General features: G+C 38.4%; 1 protein-coding gene across 4 annotated transcripts in view; it reads left to right on the forward strand.

Moving 5' to 3' along the window:
* Positions 1–21637, forward strand: part of Hs3st5 (heparan sulfate-glucosamine 3-sulfotransferase 5) — a 303959-nt gene that overhangs the window by 169007 nt on the left and 113315 nt on the right. For all 4 annotated transcript variants that reach the window (XM_031347453.1, XM_031347454.1, XM_031347457.1 and 1 more), the window contains one exon: positions 10327–10431. The gene's annotated coding sequence lies outside the window, so the exon portion shown is untranslated. The remainder of the gene's footprint in view (positions 1–10326; positions 10432–21637) is intronic.

The following is a 21637-nucleotide window of genomic DNA, read 5'->3' on the forward strand; positions in this document are numbered from 1 at the left end:
AGTGGTTATTAGCCAAGAAATCTTTCTTGATACATTGTTCTCCCATATTTTTCCTAAGCCTTATCTTCCAAAGATTTCATCTTGTGTAAGGTGAAGAGGATCTTTTTTTTTATGAGATATTTTCTTTATTTACATTTCAAATGATATCTCCTCTCCTGGTTTCCCCTCTGGGGGAAAAAAAAAAAAAAGACCTGTTCCCTTCCCCTCCCTCTGTCCACCATACACTGAAGAGCTAGTAGGAAGGTTCAGAAGCTTCGGACCCTTTCTGCCAAGACGTAAGTACCCATGTCAGATCCCCAGACCCCATATGGTAGAAAGCCAGAACTCCCAAAAGTTGTCCTCTGATCTCCATACATATACTGTGGCATGCATGTGTACACACACAGACACACACAGAGATGTGACAAAAACTACAAAAAGAAAAGCAAAAATTTACTGTGACTTATTTCTGGCAGAGTATTACTCTCTTGGTGTTCCTGGAAGCATATGCTGAGTACTTTCAGAACCTTCTAATAGGGGTAAGAATGTCACACTAACCCTGGACAGATGATGTGGAACCAGAACCAAATGAAAGTATGAATAGCCCAAAGTCCAACTTGTTCAACCAATGAGCTGTATTGGGGTTGCAGAAGTGATAACTTACAAGAGCAGAAATGATTCAAAAGCATCTGCATCACCAAAACCCAGCCACCGTGGATGACAATTGACAGTAGCTAGAAACCTGGAGCAACTGTACAGCCTGCAGGCAGTCGACAGATTGTAAGACATACTTTCCCAGTAGCTGAGTTGGTCTGTACCTCTCCAGGCAGTTCTGCTGCTCTTACTCTCTCCTAGGCAGTTTGGCTTTTCTTGGCTTCTTTCAGGCTGCACAGTTGAAACTATTTCCAAGAATCTTTTCCTCCGCCCATCCTCCTCCCCTTCCTCCTTCTCCCTCATCTTCGCCTTCTTCCTTGCCTTCTTTATCACTGTCTTCTTCACCTTTGTCATCTTCCTCCTTCTTCTCCTTCCCCTTCCCTTCTTCCCTTTCTCCCTTAATACCTCCTTCCCTCCCCTTTTTCAGTTTGTCTTGTCTAAAAGTCTCTTAGTTTGTCTTATCTGAAAATGACTCTATGAAGCCTTAACTGATCATACACTCTTGCTGAGGGAAAAGCCTCGGGAATCTGGAGAGTTTCAGGGATTCCCTGAAACTATTTTGAGTTATCAACTTCAATTTTATGGAGCTTCCCAATGTTTCAATGTCTGAAGAAAGTACTATACCACAGGGGAAGGAAGATCCTCCGCTGTCTCTTGCCATCATTCATTTTCTCTCCTGATTTGGGGGCAAATTAAAATGCTAAATTCTCTCTGCATAGGAAATTAGGGAGATTTTGTTTTATTTCATGATAATTTTCCTTGTTGTGTTATTCATCACTCTTATCAGCCATGTGCAAGGTTGGTTAGTACATAGATTACTAACTCTGTCTGCCAAGTCCTTGAGCATAAACTTTTAAAATAAATACCAAATTGGAGACCTACTTACATATTGTACACACTTTAAAAATGTCCCACTTTTAGGAATATACCACTTTTCATGGTCTAAAAATCCATTCACAAACAGATATCTCTAGAGGCCATGTAGTAAAGTCTTTTTTGGTTTTACAGCTAAACCTCATTTCCCGTTATTGTTTTGGTACAACCTATGTTCATGCATATAAAATGCAACATCAAAATAACTATGTCAGGCATTTATACCACATGCCTACCATTTATACGTGAATAAATTTTTAAAATCAAGAATAAACTTTTTTTTCAATGTATCAATGAATAAGTAATTATCGTAAATAAATTACTGCTACAGACATTGCTGAAGTTAGAGACCAGTTGGACTTATTCCATTTATTTTTTTCTTATTTGGAACAAGATTTAGCATGTCCTTTTATCTCCAGCATAAATGCACAAATGCATGACGTTAGCTAACCACAGACAAGCATCATTTCAGTTTTGTGTATATCCCATGGTAAATATAAGTCCTCGGGCTGCTGCTTTAGGTGCATGTTTATAATTTCAAATGGCAAATAAGTACAGACTTTCAAATATCAAGCAGCTCTTACCAAAGAGAGACTCCTCTTACAGCAGAAGCCCTCTCAGGACTGTCTTCTGCTGTCCAAGTAAGTTCTAGACACATGGATCTAAGTCAAGACCTCCTTGGTGTTTGTTTTGTTCTTGACACCCTAAGAATATAGTAACAGAGAGAGCTACAATTGTGGTTACAACACAGCAAAAGCTTCTGCCCCATTCCTTTGAAGGTTACTTTAACTGCTAACTTTAGCTAAGTTGCATTTGGCTCTGCATCACTCCGGCCACAGAGTGCTTAAATCTACTGGAGACCTACTTGAGCACTACACACACTTTAGAAATGCCCTGATTTTAGAAATTCCTGAGTGGCTCTAATACCTCTGCATTATGTGATCATAGATTAATTCTGAACTATGAAGAATTCAAAAAGGAAAATATCTGGATATCAGGACATGTGTTTTTATTACTAGCTATTTCTAGTGTTATTCTTTCACTAAAATTGTAAGCAAGATTATGATACTTGAATATGGGTGTTACATGTGTGTTACTCTGTGGTCTGGGACTGAAGGTGTGAGGATGGGAACCGGACATTGGATAGAAAAGACACATGCCAAGTTTCAATCTCTTGGAAAAGAACTTGGGTTATACTGATGGCTACACATGAGAGGCTATCACTGGACTGCAGAATACAGGGTAGTTTGGGAAAAGAAGTCTCAACTCTGGAGGCATGGGAAACTCACCTGAGAAGCTAAGGTTTCTTCAAAATACCTATAATGTAAGTGAAGACACAGAAAAGAACTGGTATATAAGATACAAAAAGGGGTTTGTAATGCATGTTATAAATAGGCTTTTCAATGCTTTTTGAAAACCCTACATATGTTCAAAACTTCTATACTTTCTTGCTTTGGGGCTTTGCATGGGGTGAGGGGAGATGTTTCATCCTGTGCCTTAAGTAGGCATTTGGTGATGACTTTGGTGCCAATCTCATTTCATCTTCTCTCCTGTGGAGTCTGATTGAATGTTGTCTATACCTGTGAGTAGGCGTGCATCTCTACAGAGTGCTCTGCGTGAATGGAAAGCAAGATTAGCTCTTTCAAAACTATTCTCTTGGTTCTGATTGAAGATAAAAATAAAAACTAAGTTTTTGCACATGACACATGAGGCTTTCTCTTACAAATTCCCTAATTTACACACTCAGCAGCACTTGCTGTCTTGCTTGAAAAAGTCTTTCCTGAAACAAGGCCCTTGCTACTCTGACCTTTCTCAATGGTTTCACTCGGACAGGGAAGGTTCTCCTGCTGTCACCAGCCTCAGGTGTGTGTCCTGGGTCCAAACACACTAACTCACTTACACATTTCTCTTGGCTTTTGTCTACCTGCTAACCTTACAATTTTATTTCTCTTTTTGTTGAAACAATAATATTTGTTCAATATTTAATATCTGAATATTCAATTTAATATTCAATAACTGAAATAAGAAAAAAATGTCATCTATATTCTGAGCTCAAACTCACAGTGCCCTTCCAGCCTTTGCCTCTCAAATGCTAGGATCAAAGGCTTAAGCCACAAACTTCCAAATTAAATGTCCTCCTTAGTTTTAAAAAAAGAAGAAAAGAAAAAAAAGAAGTCTCTCTCTCTCCTCAGAGGCCGTGCTGCAGCCATTGATCATTTATGTTTAATATGATAGTTGAGAGACATTTGAAATGACTGTGACAGATAGTTTCACCTTGTTTTTGCTGATCTGATAAGAGATATATTGCCAGAAAAAGTATGGAAACCTCAGATTCCAGAGTCCATTTGAAATGAGAATTGCTATCAAGAACATTTGGAAAAGAAGGGCGGTGGGATGGACAATCCTTTAGATGAAAATAAAGCAAAGACTGCTCCTCAGTAGGGACTACACACTCTCTGCTTAATCCATTCACCATGACGATGACAATCAGCATTAAGCTCCAGGCCACATGTTGGCCCCAGGAAGCCTAGAAAAGGGCAAAGCCTAGAAAACAGACCTCTGTGTGCTCCTGGAAAAATATTCTGATGTGTTTCAAAACAGGAGGACTGCTTAAGAAACAAACACCAAAGACACAAAAAATGAATCTCCTCTACATAGAGCAGTCTATCCATGCAGCATCAATCTAGAACATTAAGAGCAGTTGTGTTAAGTAATTTATGTGTAGAAAAAAGCTGTTTTTAAGTTACTTATGCTGTAGACGATAACATTCCATTAACTCACTGCACTTTTAGTTGTGACTTAAGGAAAGCACTTCTGAGGTGAGTTAAAAGTAAGGGTTGTACTAACCTCCTTCAAGTGTTGCGCACCCATCCCCAACCCAACCTCTCACAGCCTCGGCCCACCCTCCCCTCAGCCAAGGCATCTGTGAACCTCGGAAGCTGCTAGGCTATGATGTTACTTTGGCCCTGCTAAGTAATATCTTCTGTATTTTAGAGGTGGTCTGCAGACGTCAGCTAATTCAATCCCAATCTGACTGCTTATTTGAATTTTGGATGCTAAGGGCCCTGACCTGATCCCCTGACTTTGTCATCGTCTTCATTGAGTTATCCACAGCTGCCTCATTAGATTTGAGATCCTTTCAAGAAAATATCAATTACCGTAGCTCCTCGTGATCTGGTAACAGTGTATACGATTATTTATTCTCTGGTTCCATTTCCTTGACATAGTAATTGGTGTACATTTTGAATTTTCTTCTTTTCTGGTCACGGGACTCATGGAAACATTCTCAGACTATAATGACTTGACAATTTAAAGGAAGACCTTCAGCAACTTCAGGTGTTAGAGTTTCGTTTCTGTAAATTTTTTTCTGGTTCTTTAATCTTCCTTATGGTCTCTACTGTGTTTATTAAACTCAAACCAAGCATGGAGTTCTGTGGTAACACCCTTTATGCTCAAGCCATCCCACTTGAGCTTTTCTTTGAAGAAGGGCATGGCTATGAGAATGCTCATGGACTAAAATGTGAAACATATTGCTAGCTAAATGAAACAGACAAATGAGAATGTCAATATGTGAAAACCAAAGTAATCTACTTCCTAATGTTTAGGAGTCTATATTATCACCAAAAAGGGAAAAAAATATAAAAGTTTATCTCATTCATAAACTTCTCCCTCTAGTGGTTCATTAGTCCTCATAACAAAATGTTTGAAATAACTGTTCTAAACAATACAAGAAAGGTCAAAATCATCTGCCATCATGGACCTTTGGGTCTGCTGGAGATGTGTCCTTGAAAAGAAGAAATCCTGTCATGGTATTACAGGAACTGTGGTGGGCAGGAATTGAATGGTAAGGGTCTACAGAAGAGACACTAGGTAAAATAATGAATGGACAGAGAAATCTTCCTGAAAGCAGGTGACATCCAGCTGTCACCAAAGAAGTGAAAAGCTATCTGCAGATCAGCTGACTGATCTGGGTGGAGAAAGAACCTAACACAGTCAAGCGGTGAGGGGAACAAGGCATGTGGATGAGCAAGGACAGGTGACTCGCAGAGAGATGCAGCTGGGATAGTCAGGATGTCCATTCTATAGGTTCACCAAAGGAGGACATAGGAGGCCTATCATTTGGAATGATAGACCCTGCACGTGCTGACTTGGGGTACCTGTGAGTTTCATTCTGAGGCTTCTAGTAGGGATAAATTGTGTCTCCAATAGAGGACAATGTATAGTTTAGTAGATACTGTATTTAAGAGGTGGCTGAAATTTCTAATTCCCTGAATGTTTTATTAAAAGCATCTTTGATTTATTTTTTCTACTCATTTATAATTCATTTATATCATGCCTATGCCTCTTTCTCAACAAATATCAGAATTTTGTGTTTAAAAATTATTTTGCTGGTGAGGTGACTTTGCCATTCTTGTTACTCACCTCTGATCGCTCTGTACTTTTTCAAACATAAGTTGATGTAATTGGAAATGCCATAGCTCACCCTAAAGTACATCGTAGAAAACAAAATGGGCTATAGAACCACATTAAAAGAATCGCCTCTACGGTGCTTTAATTCCCCGGGCTTGTCAAAAGTTGTTCAAACATTGCATGCTGTCTTTGAATATAAAATGTAGGCAGACATGCACTAATATATGAAAAAATGACACTTTGTCAAAGAGAGCTTTCATGGGAGAATGTTCTGAATGTAATGTTTTCTTTTAAAAAGAATCCAACCTGCTTAACATTCCAAAGCAAACACGAACGAACACAAAATGCCTGATCTCACTGCCGGTCACCACAGTAAGATTTATCTACACTTTGCTAGGTTTTGTTAGATTATAAAACCCTGTCTCCCCAAAGAATTACCAGTTTTATTTCATGATAACCCTAATTTGATGCAAAATAAAACTCGCTCTGACTCTCTTCTAAATGGACTTGCTAACACTTGCAATAGCATGGTCATGACATACCTGGCTCTTGTCTATTAGTGGGCTCTGTATAATATTATAGGAAGTGATCACTTCTTTATCTGTTAGGAACATCTGTTGCAGCCAACCGCACCACTATCTCTCCAAGAAGTGATTGCTAATCTTGATGGTTGTCAACTTGAAATATCCAGAAAAGGGAATCTCACCTGAGATGACTGTGTGGACATGTCTGTGTGGCACCTGATTGATTATGAAATGATATAGGAATTCCCAGCCTAGAAGGTTCTGGAAGCTATAAGAAAAGAAGTTAAGTGTGGGCCTGGAAGCGAGTCAGTAGGCAACATTCCTCCACAGTCTCTTCTTCAGACTCTGAATCCAGGTTCAGTTCAGTCCCTGTTTTGACTTCCCTCATTGATGGACTGTAACCTGTGAGCTGAAATAAACTCATTCCTCTGCAACTTGTTTTTGATCAGTATATTATAATGGCAACAGAAATTGAACTAAAACAAGAGAGTACTAAGATTATTGTAGAACCAAACCTTAGTTGTGAATGCTCAAAACCAATGTGCTACCTTTCGTCTTTACAGTGAGGGAGAAGCATTTTGCAGTGGAGGCTGTGGACATGGAAGAGGTGGCAATGTTAGTTCTTAGCATCCTACCATTGAGAGTGCTCGCCCAGCCCTCTGAAATAGATCCTGGGGAATCTCTGGAGTGAGATTTTGACTCCTACCTCCATGCCTTGCTGATTTCTAGAGTTAAATGCCTTGGCTTCTCCAAACTTTGACCCACTCATCTAGAAAATAGCCCTAATATGACCTCATTAATTATTTATTTAACTCAGTGTCCTGATCATATTCTGAACCTAATAACCAGTACCAAGAGCCATAAACGGCCAGGTGCACATAGCTTCACAGATTTTTATTCTCAACACAGTATGGACTGTGATTGACTGCAACAGGAAACCTCTTCCAGGTGGCTACTGGAGTGGTTTAGATGATCCTCAGAGTTTATTGACCAGGAAACTTGTTCTGCCTCATGGCTTACATACTCCTACTTCCCAAGTGTGTAGATCATACTGTTTGTTTACATAACTTAAATTCAGAATTTGTTCAAGCTCACATTAGACAAAATCCCAGTATGGATAAGAGAAAGTGGATAAGAGAAAGTGGGAACAAAGACCCAGTCCTGGCCAAGTAGCTATTTACAACTGATAAATTCCAGGAGACTCTGAATCAGTTTTCTCCAATGGAGTGACACTGAGTATATTAACTACACTCCAGGGAAGGCCCTACCAAAAACAAAAAAAAATAAAAATAAAAATAAAAAACAAAAACAAAAACAAAAACAAAACAATGTCCTAAAAAATATTTTCTGGTCACATTGTTGTTATAAATCATTTGCTAAGGACAGCAGATCCTCTTTAATGTATTAAGACCAAATTAATTTCTAAAGCTGACAGCCATTGTAGTCAACATAGTTTTCTTCTTAGCCATAGACTGGCCATAGACTACAATGTTGTAGTATATATCCTAAATAGTGTGTTAAGGGCATGGCAGCATTTAACTCTCTTATACAGTAGCTGTGCTGAAGATTCCAAAACACACCTAGTGTAAACTGTGAGTGGACAGATGGAATCAACAAAGAATAAATTGATTCTGAGCCATTTGGTATTACATTTTACAGCTCTTCTTTGAATGTTCTTATAAACTAATTAGTTTCAAAATGGTTGACACAGCAACAAACTTTAGCTAATTGTGTGTAAGTTTAATATCTTTAGGTATCTAAGTAACCTTTTCAGCTAAATTCAAGGTGTAGACAACTAAGCATTAAGAGCAGAATCAATAGTTTTATTGTTCAGAAGCCATTGGCACCACATGTCTGATGAGTTTATCCTCTACTGAGTGAAGGGCTTAAGGCATCTTTCAGTGTGACATCCAGTAAATGATAGTCTTTGCAGGGTCATGGTGGCCAAATCATATGATGAATCTGAATGAAGACATATGTTTACTGGAGACTTTGATGCAAACATTCATTTCCTACTTGCTAATGTGCTTACAACTGAAAATTTATTTTAGTCCATTATAGCTAAGAAAAATTGCAGTGATAAAACTATTTAATACTACAAAAAGACAATGGATACATTTTGCTAAAAGTGTGAGTGCGCATATGTACATTTAGAGAAAGAGTTCTGAATAAAAAATCAAAATAATTTATGATTTAAATTTTTAAAGAAAATGTGATTACAGGTGAAGAGTAATGAGGAATAGCGCACACACGCACATTTATTAAAATACAGGCATACATGGCTCTAAGGTTATATCTGAGAGGCTACATAAATATATCTGTATGTAGTTTTTACTGTTCTACTAGTTCTTAGCAATGCAATTTAGCAACCATCTAGCATAAACTAACAATAGATGCTAGAGTGCAGAACGTGGTGATGGGAATTTCAGAGTAGAGGTGGAATTTTGAGTAGAGGTGGAAGGATTATTGTTTTGAGGCTAGTCAGCCTGGGCAGCATAGCAAGATCTAGCTTTGAAGCATCAAACACAGGTTGTGAATTAAGTAAATATGTTCATATAATTTATTAAATTCACTTGAAAGACCTTTCTTCTACCTAATATCTGTGTGTCATGAGTACATGTGAGTGCAGGCACTCATGTGCTATGACATGCCTGTGGAAGCAAGGGCCAACTTGCCAAGTCTCTCCTCACCTTCCTCCTTGTTTGAGACTGGATCACTTTGTGATGTATTACTGTGCACTCAGGGCTGACTGACCTATAAGTTCCTGGAGATGCTCTTGTCTCTGCCTCTGTGTCCAGGTACTGCGTCCAGGGTACATGCATTGCAGAGATCCAACCCAGGTCCCCACATCTGCACAGCAAATACTTTCATCTCAGCCATCTTCCTAGCTCAGGGCTGGCTTTTCAAAGCCACACTTTTTGTTATCGATTACCTTCTTCCCTGCCCAGTAGTAATAGCTCATGAGTCTCGTATGCATCCACTCACAGCTTCTACTGCAGAATTATTCTTCCCTCTGTTATCTGGTGCTTTTCTAGATTCTAGAGTTAAAACAAACCTTGAACACAAAAGACAGTAGGGCACCAACTAGTTGAGAGAGGGTGATTTTACAGTGAATTAACTTGTTTTCTTACTTGAACTGAATACCTGCAATCACTGATTGTCACATTTATGTTTTGTTGTAAAACTGAACTAATTGAAGATGCTACCCTCCAGGGACCAGCTCACAATGCAATGAATGTTGAGAGCCCTCTTCCATTTAGCATTTTAATTACTCATAATTATAATTATTTCTGTTTATCTGAGATGTTTGAGAAATAATTCTAGCTTATTAAACAAAATGAGAAGCTGAGCAGCTAGAGTTTTGTTTTGTTACTTACTGAGGTCAACAGGCCTGGGAGCATGCCAACTTCTCACAAGCACTAAGCTACTTTCTTGGCTATTGTGTAGGCAGAGTGGACATGTGACCTGCCCAAAGTAACTGAGTTCATCTTTTCTTCCTTGATTTCTTTAGAATTCCAGGCTCTGCTGGGACTGTGTGGCAGAGGGTTGACAAGAACTCAAGTAGAAGTTCTGCTTAAGAACATTATTTGGAGTGCATGTGGGAGTCTCCCATGTTTAACCCCACCTTCCAATCAAGCAGAATGAGTAATTGTTTATTGTATTCTAGGGTTAAACTGAACATTATGATTTATTGCTCTTAACAATAAATTGTTTTTTTAAAAGGAACTAGACTGACCATGGTGAAAATGTTGTCTACCACCAAGAGTATGTCTCTTTCCACAAATGTGTTTGTGTGTGTGTATGTGCGTTTAAACATAGCTACTAAGGAAAAGGATTTAAAAATCTAACTGTATTTAAAAATCTAACTGTAGTAATCATTTTCTAGGTGCTCACAGGGAAGAACAGGAGAACCAGGAGGTGAGGAGAGACCATGAGACAACCACTAGCCAGATAATCCTCTTAGGAGTAACTGAGGCGTGTCTGAATGTAGGTATGTATATGGAGGACCTCCCTCTAACCTTCTTAACTTCCAACTACATATGGTCATCCACACCTGCTGCCTCACCAGCACTCTCAACGCATTACTTGCCTGCACACACAGTATCTATGCAGAACCTCTCAATGGGCTTGGAGCATGAGGTCTTTCCAGGTCTTTTGAGCTTTTAAAATATTCTACAACGTGATTGCCAATCTCCTCCCACTCCCTAGTTTCAATATTCCCATTTCCTCCTTGCTGAAACCTATCATTTCTTTGACTATAGAAAGCCTTTGTCTTTGATATCTGTACTAGGTAAAATACATTCCCAAATAACACTTTGCTTGTCTTAGTCCTCCTATGATAAGAAAGGTGAACAGATTAAAAGCAGATATAGTTGAAGTAGGTATGTTTGATCACCCACTCAGCCAATTTCTAGTTGGTGGATCATGTTAGGGCTATATGTTGAAACATTCCATCCTTTAATTTTCTCATCTCTGAGAGTAGGGATAATAGGAGTGTTGGTATGCTTTCATCACTGTGACAGATACTAGCAATAAACAACTTCAAAAAGAAAGCTTGAATTTTGGCTCCCAGTCTCAGTGATTATGGGCCATGGTTAGTTGACTCCATGTTTCCAAGTCTGTGGAAACAACTATGGCAGAAGCTCTTAGTGAGGAGACATTTAGCAGCTCATGGCAGGCAGAAAACAAAGCATGGGGGGATGGGTCCAGGACAAGATGAATCCTTTGAAGATACATCTCTACTGCCTACTTTTGCTCCAGCCTGTCTCTACCTTCTACTTTCCAACATGTTCCAACAATTATATCATACCATTAACCCACTGAAGAATTTAGTCATGGTTGAATGAAAACTTACATAATCTATTCACTTCAAAGTGATGAGACCAACCCACTGAGAGCAAGTTTCTTTTAAAAACATGAATCAAATGCTATTCATATTGTTGGATTGCTCCTAAGACTAAGTAAGGTAGTAGAGGAAATATTTAAAATAGAATGGCCAAATAGCTGTGCATAAGCTAAACATAAATACTGATGCAGTTAAGAAGTCTATAAATGGTTCAAACTCATGGGAGGCAATGGTCAAGATATAAGCACAATAAAAGAAAACAAAAACCAAAGATACAGAAACAGCACGCTGTGTAGATTCTGGGAGCAGACACAGTAATGAGCCAGTACCGTGCTGATCCAATGCTTTGTAGTTATCAGGGCTTAAATGTCAGAGACCCACAGTATTTATGAGGTTTTGTTTGTTTGATAACTCATGTTTTAAAATGTAACTATGTGGCCATAATCAATAAACTAAGAACTGCCGAAGGTATCATTGGTCTGCTATGGCAAGAATTCAACAGCAGAGAAGACACAAAAAGTAGACATTTATTACAGTTAGAGAAATCCAAGTCTACTCCAGTGACGTTTGAATGGGAAAGTTAGCAGTACTGACTGATTTCTGGCTTGCTAAGTTTATTTTATTTTGTATATAAAAAAATCTTTTATGAAACAGGTGGCATGCTCATAATTTTCTGACTGTCCCATGACAAATCATGAAAAAAAAAAGATCTTCCTATGAGTTCCACTTAAAAGCCCACGAGAGAAGGCCATCAAAATCCCAATGCTAAGGATACTGTAATAAAGATGAGGTATTGTAAGGGGAGGGCCCTGCCTGTGTTCTGGCTAACTAAATCTTCTCAGTTCCTTAGCTCCTTGTAGAACAGGAAGAACAGACTGCAACTTCAAGGATGCTTAACCTGTGTTTTTCAAGTGTCATGAGAAACATCTGTAGTTGTTTTCATTCCTCTGCATCTAACTTATTGTTTAACCAATCTAAATCAATGGGTTAAAAATTGGAACTCAAGACTATATTGCATCCTCATTTAAGGAATGGTTGTTTGCTGAGGGGTTTGCAGCCCCTTGGGACGAACAACAATATGAACTAACTAGTACCCTCAGAGCTCCCAGGGACTAAACCACCAACCAAAGAGTACTCAGGGCTCCAGCTGCATATGTAGCAGAAGATGGCCTAGTTGATCATCAATGTAGGGGAATGCCAGGGCCAGGAAGCAGGAGAGGGTGGGTTGGTGAGCAAGAGGGAGAGATGAGGGGATAGTGGGGTTTTTTGGAGGTTAAACCAGGAAAGGGGATATCATTTGAAATGCAAATAAGGAAAATAGCTAATACAAAATAAATTGAAAAAAAAAGGTTTGGTTGTTTGGCAAACTATCCATTTGGAATCAAATTACAAGCAGTACAAGCTGTAAATACAGAGTTTATAGTATTACATACATACCGCCCACCATGCCTGTAAATACAGAGTTTATAGTATTACATATGTCCCACCCAGCACGGCTGTAAATACAGAGTTTATAGCATTACATATGTCCCGCCCAGCATGCCTGTAAATACAGAGTTTATAGTATTACATATGTCCCGCCCAGCATACCTGGAAATACAGAGTTTATAGTATTACATACGTACCGCCCAGCATGCCTGGAACACCCTAAGATCTACTGTGTTAGTCTGGGGTTTGACCTTGTAGATACTGTTGGGAAGTGAATATATTTACTGAATTTTTAAAGTATAAGCTTCAGTTATTCTAATACTAAAAACATATCAATCTCAGAAAACTCTGAGTTCTTTCTGTTTCTTAGCACTTAATTGCATTCCTACTGAATTAAGATAATAGCACATTAAAATCGGGATACAGCATAAAGATTTTATTTAGATTTAAGGGAGTTACCATTGTTTCTTTGTACTCTTTTGTGTATCCTTTGTTTCAAATGCCAACGCCTAGATCATTTTACAAAGCCGTATTTTAGCCTGCAGGAGAACAGGTAACCTCGAGGATACCTTCTCCAGTATCTTCGAAATCAGAGAGAAGTGAGGAAAGCAGCTTTATGTGTCCACTGTGAAAGCCCGCCCAGAGGAGCCTCTGCTTCTGAGATCTACTGCTCAGAGGGAGACTCTGATCGATGGCTCAATTCCATCTGTCCAATTCTGACTGTCAAGTATTTCTAAAAATACAAGCTTATGACGGCAGCAATTTATCTGAGGACTTTACTAGCCTCCTTTGGAGGAGGCATTGATCGTTATTGTTACTTATTAAGCATCTTGATGAAAGAATGGGACACAGGGATAGTGATTACAGGAAGATGACAGCAAGTGACTAATTCAGGGCATATTGGGGAAACGTAGTCCCAGGTTACAAAGGTGTTTTGTAAACTGTAGCTATACAAATACTTTAAAAAAAATTTTTTTTTTATTTTATGAGATTTTTATTCTTTTTTTTTTAGATATTTTCTTTATTTACATGCGAATTTCTCCATTCCCAGTTTCCCCTCCAAAAAACAAAGAAACAAACAAAAACAACAAAAACAAACCCCTGTTGCCTCCCCCTTCCCCATGCCTGCCACCCCGCCCTCTCCCACTTTCTGGCCCTGGCATTCCCCTACACTGGGGCACAGAACCTTCACAGGGCCGAGGTCCTCTCCTCCTATTGATGATCAAATTTGCAATCCTCTACTATACACATGCTGCCTGAACAATCAGACCCCTCACCCTTTAAAAAAATAAGGTGTTTACAATACCAGTTTATGGTACCATTGCAAAGTAATAAGACACAATGGAGAGAGGTTTCTGACTCACTCTTAGAGTGTTCCTAATCATATGGTCTTCAACACACAGTAGGAAAGCATTGTCTGGAAATACTCACACATTGTATTTGCTACCCATGGGGTTCCTGTTCTGTACATAGCTTAGTGGGGTTTCTATTGCTGCGTTAAATTGAGGCTTAGGTAGTTTAATAAATAATAAGATAATAAATACTAAAGCCAATAAGTACTAAAGCCAACGCAAGCCTATTTAACTCCAGTACCCTTGCTCTTTGACTTTTAGGTAAGTTGGGTGGTAATGAGTGAAAAAAGACACAACCAAAACAAAAACAGTAATTAATAATAGCTACCATTTATTAATGTGCCAGGTGCTGGGTTGGATTCCCACAGAGATTTAGATCAGTCATCCTAATAAACAACTCAAAGGGTTCCATTCATCCCAGCCTTTCCAGATGAATTAGAAGTCCATATGAGTTCTATTTGCCTAAAAGAATACTAAGGTACAAGGACACTGAATTGTGGATATAAGAAAATATACCTCGTAGAGAGCAGCTCTGATGATCAGTCAACTCTTGCTGATCTATACCAGTTATTCTGTCTAGTATAGGATATTTAGACGATGTCATTCTTGCCTTTTCCTCTTACTCTATTCCTTCAATGGTTTCACCTTTATTCCTTCATTGATTTCAGTTTTATTTAGACGTGAATGAGTTTTATGGTAGCAGAGAACTATTACATAGTTATTGTTTATTCAATTACTATACACTAGTGTTTGTTGAATTTATTGCTGCCCATATTTGGCTTAGAGTTAAATTTTAAGGATACAGGGCTCAGCTTGTGCTTCATCATGTAGAGCTTCACAAAAAACCAAAAACCCTAAAACCAAGTTTGTTAAACTCAGGGAAACTGTCTCACAAGTATAAACCATTGTCTTGAAACATCTGAAGCTACAATGTGGCATAACTCAATAGCTCCCATCCTGATAATACAAGAGGCCAATGGCAGCCCATTGCATTCATTTACTGCACAAGTGTCTGATGGGTGCTGCTGGTTCCTGACTCCATGCTGGGGTCATTGGCAGATAAGGAGAACTCAAAATACCCTGCCTTCCAAGAGCTTTGCAAATTAGTGAGTGAGCAGTCCCATGACACAAAATTCTATAACAGTCTAGTAGTGAAAGAAATTAAAGTTTAATACCAAGCAACACTACAAGCAGAGTGCTCCAAGTTCCTGACTAGGAGAGCTTTGGGTTGGCAAGGTTTGCACATCCTTTTCTACACCTAAATAGAACTTGAAGACACAGGTCAGGGAACTTCTTTTAGAGGTTGGGAGACAACAAATACCTTGTCCTGAAGTTTTGTGCAGGGAAACCCCAGAAAACACATCTGGAAGGGGAGGTGAAGTCAGACACCCACAGCCTCTATTCTCCCTAAAGACTCTGGCCTTTGGCCCCATGCGGCAGCTATTGAAAAATTTTGAGCAGGGGAGTAGTGTAATTTAAGTAATGCTTTTAAAAAGATTAATTTGGCAGGATAAGGCAGGATGGGTTGGTGGAAAGAGACCAGAACAACAAAGCTGCTGCAATAATTCAGGTCTAAGGTGACGAGGTTTTGGACAGAAGTGGCAATAGGAACAGAATGAAAGAAATAAATAGGCAGGATGGCACAAAGAAAGACCAGCAACCCTGTGGCTAGCTAGGAAGTACATTCTGCTTGGGGACTTGTATTCTTTTCAATGTATATATGGTTGCTGAAACATTATATATAGTAGTCATAATAGAAAGTCCCACCTTGGAAGATACCTTTATTCAATGCATCATTTATTTTGGCAAAATATTCAGTTAAATTCCTGCATTCTAAGAGAAAATGAATACTGATAAAACTGGCTGATATGAGAAGTCAACCTTTGTTCTAGCGCAATATCCTTTAATAACTATAGTTTCAGGATGCCAGGAATTAGATGAACAAATAAAACTAACCTAAATAGTGATATTTCGTTGACATCCAAATTCCTGCCTTATAGTTTAGCTGCTATATTTTCTAACAATTGAGTTTTTAAAATTATGAATTAAAAGTAGAGTAGCCTGTCTTCATAAATGCACTGATATGGTATGCTACCCAAGATGAGGGTTTCTACGATGCCTTCTTCTCCAGGTTAATTCAATTGGTTTCATAATGACTCAGTGTGACAGTCATTTTATTTGTACAGATGAGAAGCAAGAACCCAAGGACAGGTAAATCAGTGGCTATGTTGAGATAGTGAGGTTTCAGGCATCTAGCTTTTTCTTCCAAGCCTTGTAGATCACATGGATAAAATAGACTAGAAAGCAAAGATTATTAGCTCTTAGTTATTTGTGTTCAGGAGAAAGGTTGTCAGGTCAGGGGAACTTTTCCTTGAAACTACACACAGGCAGAAAACCAGTGTCACTTAGGTACTGTTTTAAATGCATCAGGTAAAACAAATTGTAGCTCCTAGTATTAATTCATTCCCCACTTAACATTGTTAAAATATTTATGATTATAATAAAAATGCTAACATATTGTTATCCATTTTCCCCAGCTTTGATATAAAAGCACCTGTCTATTCTCTCAGAAAGAGGAATGTTGTCAAAGTTTGATGGTAATTTATGTCGTCAGTCCATTAAGTTGATTTTATGGCAGCCAACACAACTATTGTCCATTTATGAGAAACCCGAAGACCACTCTAGGTCTCCACAAAGGCCATTTCATACCTGCCCTTTCGTGCAGTTGACCTTGAGGGGAGTTGAGTTTGGTAATTTATGGCAAACACCACCTAGGAAGACCCATTTGCAAGATTTGCTGTCATTTAGTGCTAAATGATCAGTGCTGAGTTCTGAGACAATCTCAAGCTCCTGACAGAGCAATCCTATAAAAAATATTGCCCACCCACCCAGGTGTCTTTTCCAATTATCTGGAGTAGAAATTAATACTTTTAAAAGCTGCTAGTTTTTGAAAGGTTATTACAATTTATTCCAGCAGTTTCTTTTGCACATTATGATGAATTAGTTTATTACGCCATTATTTTCCATGTCAGCTTTTTAGAAGATTGAACATAATGTAGAAACATTAGTGTGAATGGCAAACATACTATTTTATAGCTGAGTCATATATTTCTTTGAGAAAAATGTGCTCAGTTTTTAATAACGGGTAATTTTATGTTTATGCTCCCTAATGCGGTTGTCAGATGTTATTTATTTCTGTTTTGTAAGAACTAGAGAAGTTTCTTTTAAAATGTTAATGGTGGTTTAGACAGGTTTTAGAGTCATAGTAAGAATATATTACTTCAAAGTACAAAATATGAACTGGAAATGTTTTTCCCTAAAAGCTAATATGTCCCAAGGTTTCTGGACAGCAGTTTAATATATAACTACTTCCAGAGAGAATAAGACTTTGATTTCAATGTTTGCACTAAATGGAGTGGGGGAGGAGAAATTTTTAAGTTATTATATAAACCTTAATAAATTTCAAGGTTGTTTTGAAAAACTAAATGCCTTTATCATAAATGATTTGTTACTTCATAAAATCACTCAGAAATATACAGTAAGTTACAGATACTTTGTAAAGTATCTGTAATAAATAAATAAATAAATAAATAAAATGTTGATAGAGATTTCTTCCTATTAGACATCCATCCATACAGTATATCTACTAAGATAGTAAGAATATGTAATTTTCCATTTAATCAGATATTAAAACATTCATTGTACTTTCACACAAGATTGATCAGATATATTCCAAATAATATCTAGTAAATGATATCTATTTATAGAAAAATAGATACATAGATAGAGATATTATAAATATATTCAAAGGAAATAATAATTTATTGATAATGGGGAAGATAGAATAAGGAAATTCATTTTGAATATATTTAGCCTTTGATATTTCATACAACTGTAGCATGTATTTTGATCATAGTCATTTCCCACTGTACCCCCCACTCCTCCCATACATATTTTAAATAATATTATAGGGCAGAGATTTTACAACAGTTGAGACATTCAAAACAACATTGTAAAAATTCACCCTTTTTATTTCTGGTACAATTATTTTTATTCCTGTGTTATTTTTAAAGTAATACAATGTTAAAAAAATGGGTCTTTGGTAAATTTCTCATGAGAAGATTAAACCACATTTCGACAGCTTTCCTGCTGCCACCTCCACCCAGGCAAGTGCTGCCAAAAGAAAGTTTGTTTTCACATCAAACATATTTGTTTTTGAGGGCTAATATTTTTCATGTTGGAATATTTATTTTGATAATATGACTGGAGCAAATGTTAAATTTTTGAAGTATTATGTATACAAACACTTTACAATTTTTTTCCATTCTACCAGAATTTTATCTTGATAATCTGATTGCCAGTTTCCCTGGGTACTGGGGACAGTAAAAACAGTCCAGCACTTAGATATTATTGAAATGCTCTTCAGAAGGACCACACCCATGCAATTAGACCTAGAGCTAGAACGGGAAGTCACGTTCCCCCAATAATCATGTGTCTCCTCCAGCTATTATCCCAGTCCCGTCTCTGAACAGGACTTCATAGATGAGGTTAGTCTGTGTTTTGTGCTTTGTTTTCTGAAAACCATGAGTTTCTGTCTGCAAACATAACAGAGTATTATTAATAGTGTCAGGGATTGGCTCTCTTACATCGGATGTGTCTCTCAAGTTGAGCCAGTCACTGGTTGGCCACTCCCTCAATCTCTGCTTTATTTTTATCCCTGTGTATCTTATAGGCAGGACAAGTTTGGGGTTGATGGTTTTGTGAGTGGATTGATTGGAGCAGAGGCTGTCTTTGACTCTGTCACCTGCCATTGGATCCCCTTCCCTCAACTGAACCTGATCAGTACTCAGTGGAAGAGGGTACACTTAGGCCTTCTGACACTGGATATCCCAGGGTCAGGTGGTACCCAAGGGGGACTTCCATTTCTCTGAGGTGTAGGGGAGGGGGTAGTCAGGGAAGGGATTTCTAAAAGGCAAAAGATTTATAAGATCTAAAGAGAAATCAGAATATGGGGCAGGGAGAAATTTTTAAGGGTGGGACTGGGAGGAGAGGAGGAATGAGGGATGTAAAGTGAATAAATTAATTTTTAAAAAATTAGTCTGTTAATTAACTAAACTGCCAACCATGAAAAAGGTATCATTTGGCTGAGTTTATGTCTGACTTCTGCCTGAAAAGAGTAAAGGTTCTGTTTTCAAAATACATCAGTAGACATATATGCTTAGAAGTAAATTATAACTTGACTAATAAGTTTTATTCCTCCTTTAATTTATTTAAGTGGGGGAGTCCTCTTTGGACCCCAAAACTTGAGTGTCTTCTTTGTACTGTGCACTCTATCATCTATTCATTTATCTACTATTAGATAAAAGTACTCTATCACAAATAATACAGACACTAGCCCAGGGAACGTGAAGCTGTGGAAACTCAGAAAACCAAAGGTAGCAACCAAGCAGGTAGGGAAAATTCAGGAACCATGGACAGAAGATGGACTTCACCTCAGGAAGGTTTCTTAGAGGAAGACTTCCTCTAGACATCCACAGATGAAAGAGGAAGAGATAATGTGCATAAAGGATGCGCCGCACATGAGAAACAGCATTCAAGATGTGGACAACCTGGAAACTGGAAGCTTACAAGGCTAGAATAGGAAAAAATGAAACTCCATCAAGAATTGAGAGATTGAAGACTGTGATATCTATACAGTTGGGAACATCGGAGTGAAACACGCTGATTTGGATAAGCAATGTGCTATTTAGAATGATACTAAGTAACTATCAAAATCAATAATTAAGCTAAAATGCAGAAGAGAAAATGCTGCAAGACAAGCAGTGTTTTGTCAACCTGTCTCTTAAGACTTGTGTTCTGACCTTGGGGCTTTGTTATCAGGAAAATGAGCAGTCATCAAACAGCCTTATAATTGTTTTCTAGTAATGCATAGTGAACAAGTAAAATTGTGTGTGAGTGTGCATGTATATGTGTGTATGTGTATGTGTGTGCACAACATAGGGTTTGATATGTGAATTCCAATGTGAAATAGACAAATCATGCTCCCTCCAAAAGTTTGAAATGTGTAACACACTATCATTAAAGATAATCTCCCCACAACTTCCCATGCCCATCCCCCAATTCCCATTCTTCCATTATAATACTTGTTTAAAAGTCATTGGACAGCTTTAAATTTAAGGGCTTTAATAAAATTTGTTACAACAAAAGCCACTGTTAGTCTCCGGACATAGCTCAGTTGGTAGTATGCTTGCTTAGTATGCAAGAGGATCTGTGTTTAATCTCAGCATGGCTCCAGCCAGGTGTAGTTCACCTGTCTTTAGTCCCAGCTCTTGTGAGTTGGAAGTAGGAACATCAGCAATTCAAGGGCATCCTTTGCAACATTCCATCACCAATAACTAAAATATAAATAAAGCCATTTTGGTGTAAGATGAGAAAAGTGGATATAATAACAAAAAAGACTGGAATGGAGAGGACCCTGGTGCAATGAACCAAAGAGGAGATAAGAGAGAACTGAATTTGAGTCTTAGCAGTAGAAATAGGGAGACGATGAAGAGGAAGGATTTGACAATCTAGAATGGTCCTGTCATCTCAAAGGTAAAACAACAACAGAATGAAGATAAGAAATAGAAGATGAGATGTTTAAATGCTGAATACCTAGAAGCATTAAATAACTTTGAGCCCAGAAAAGAAATACTAATTGAAGATATAACTAATATAGATATGGTAATTGCAGTAATATTGGAATAGGGGTATAGGATAAGTTTCCTAAGCAGAGCTCACGGTGAGAATAGACAGTCCTACAATGAGAAAACCATATGGAGATTAGGTGAAAGAAAAACCTCAGAGGATACTGAGTGATAAGTTTTAGAAAATGCAGTATGATGCAGTGGGAGGGGGTGCGTAGTAGGCCCATGCTGAGGCGTCCCCTGAGGTACCAGCCTTATGACAGACTTAGTATAAAAGGAAGCTTCCTGAGGACCTGAGAAGGAGGTCAGGGGAGGGAGGAGAGGCAGAGAAAGAAAGTGGACAGAGAAACAGAAAAAGAAGAGAGAGAAATAAGGAAACAAGTTCTCACTTGAAGACAGGAAGAGACAAAAAGAGACACAGCAGCAGTCAGACAGACCGACTGACTGACAGACAGTCAGACAGACCGACTGACTGACAGTCAGACAGACAGACTGACAGACTGACAGTCAGACAGACAGACAGACAGATAGTCAGACAGACCGACTGACAGACATACCGACAGACAGACAGACATACCGACAGACAGACAGACAGACAGACAGACAGACAGACCGACTGACTGACAGTCAGACAGGCAGACAGACAGAGAGAAACCCCAAAACCCAACATGCCTAGCTCCTGGCTCCTATCTGGCAGTTGGTACATAATTTTTGGGCAGAGCCTAGAGGAAATATTAACACTGAGGAGTCTCAGAGTGGTGCGGACATGATAAGAATGTTTGTCTTGGTGACCAATGGAGAAAGATGTCTTACAAGAAAGGCTCCAACATCCAACAGTATCAGATGCTACAACACTGGGAAATGAAGTGAACATTGGAATCACAA

Source organism: Mastomys coucha, unplaced genomic scaffold, assembly GCF_008632895.1.
Source record: "Mastomys coucha isolate ucsf_1 unplaced genomic scaffold, UCSF_Mcou_1 pScaffold3, whole genome shotgun sequence".
In the NCBI taxonomy this organism is placed as follows: domain Eukaryota; kingdom Metazoa; phylum Chordata; class Mammalia; order Rodentia; family Muridae; genus Mastomys; species Mastomys coucha.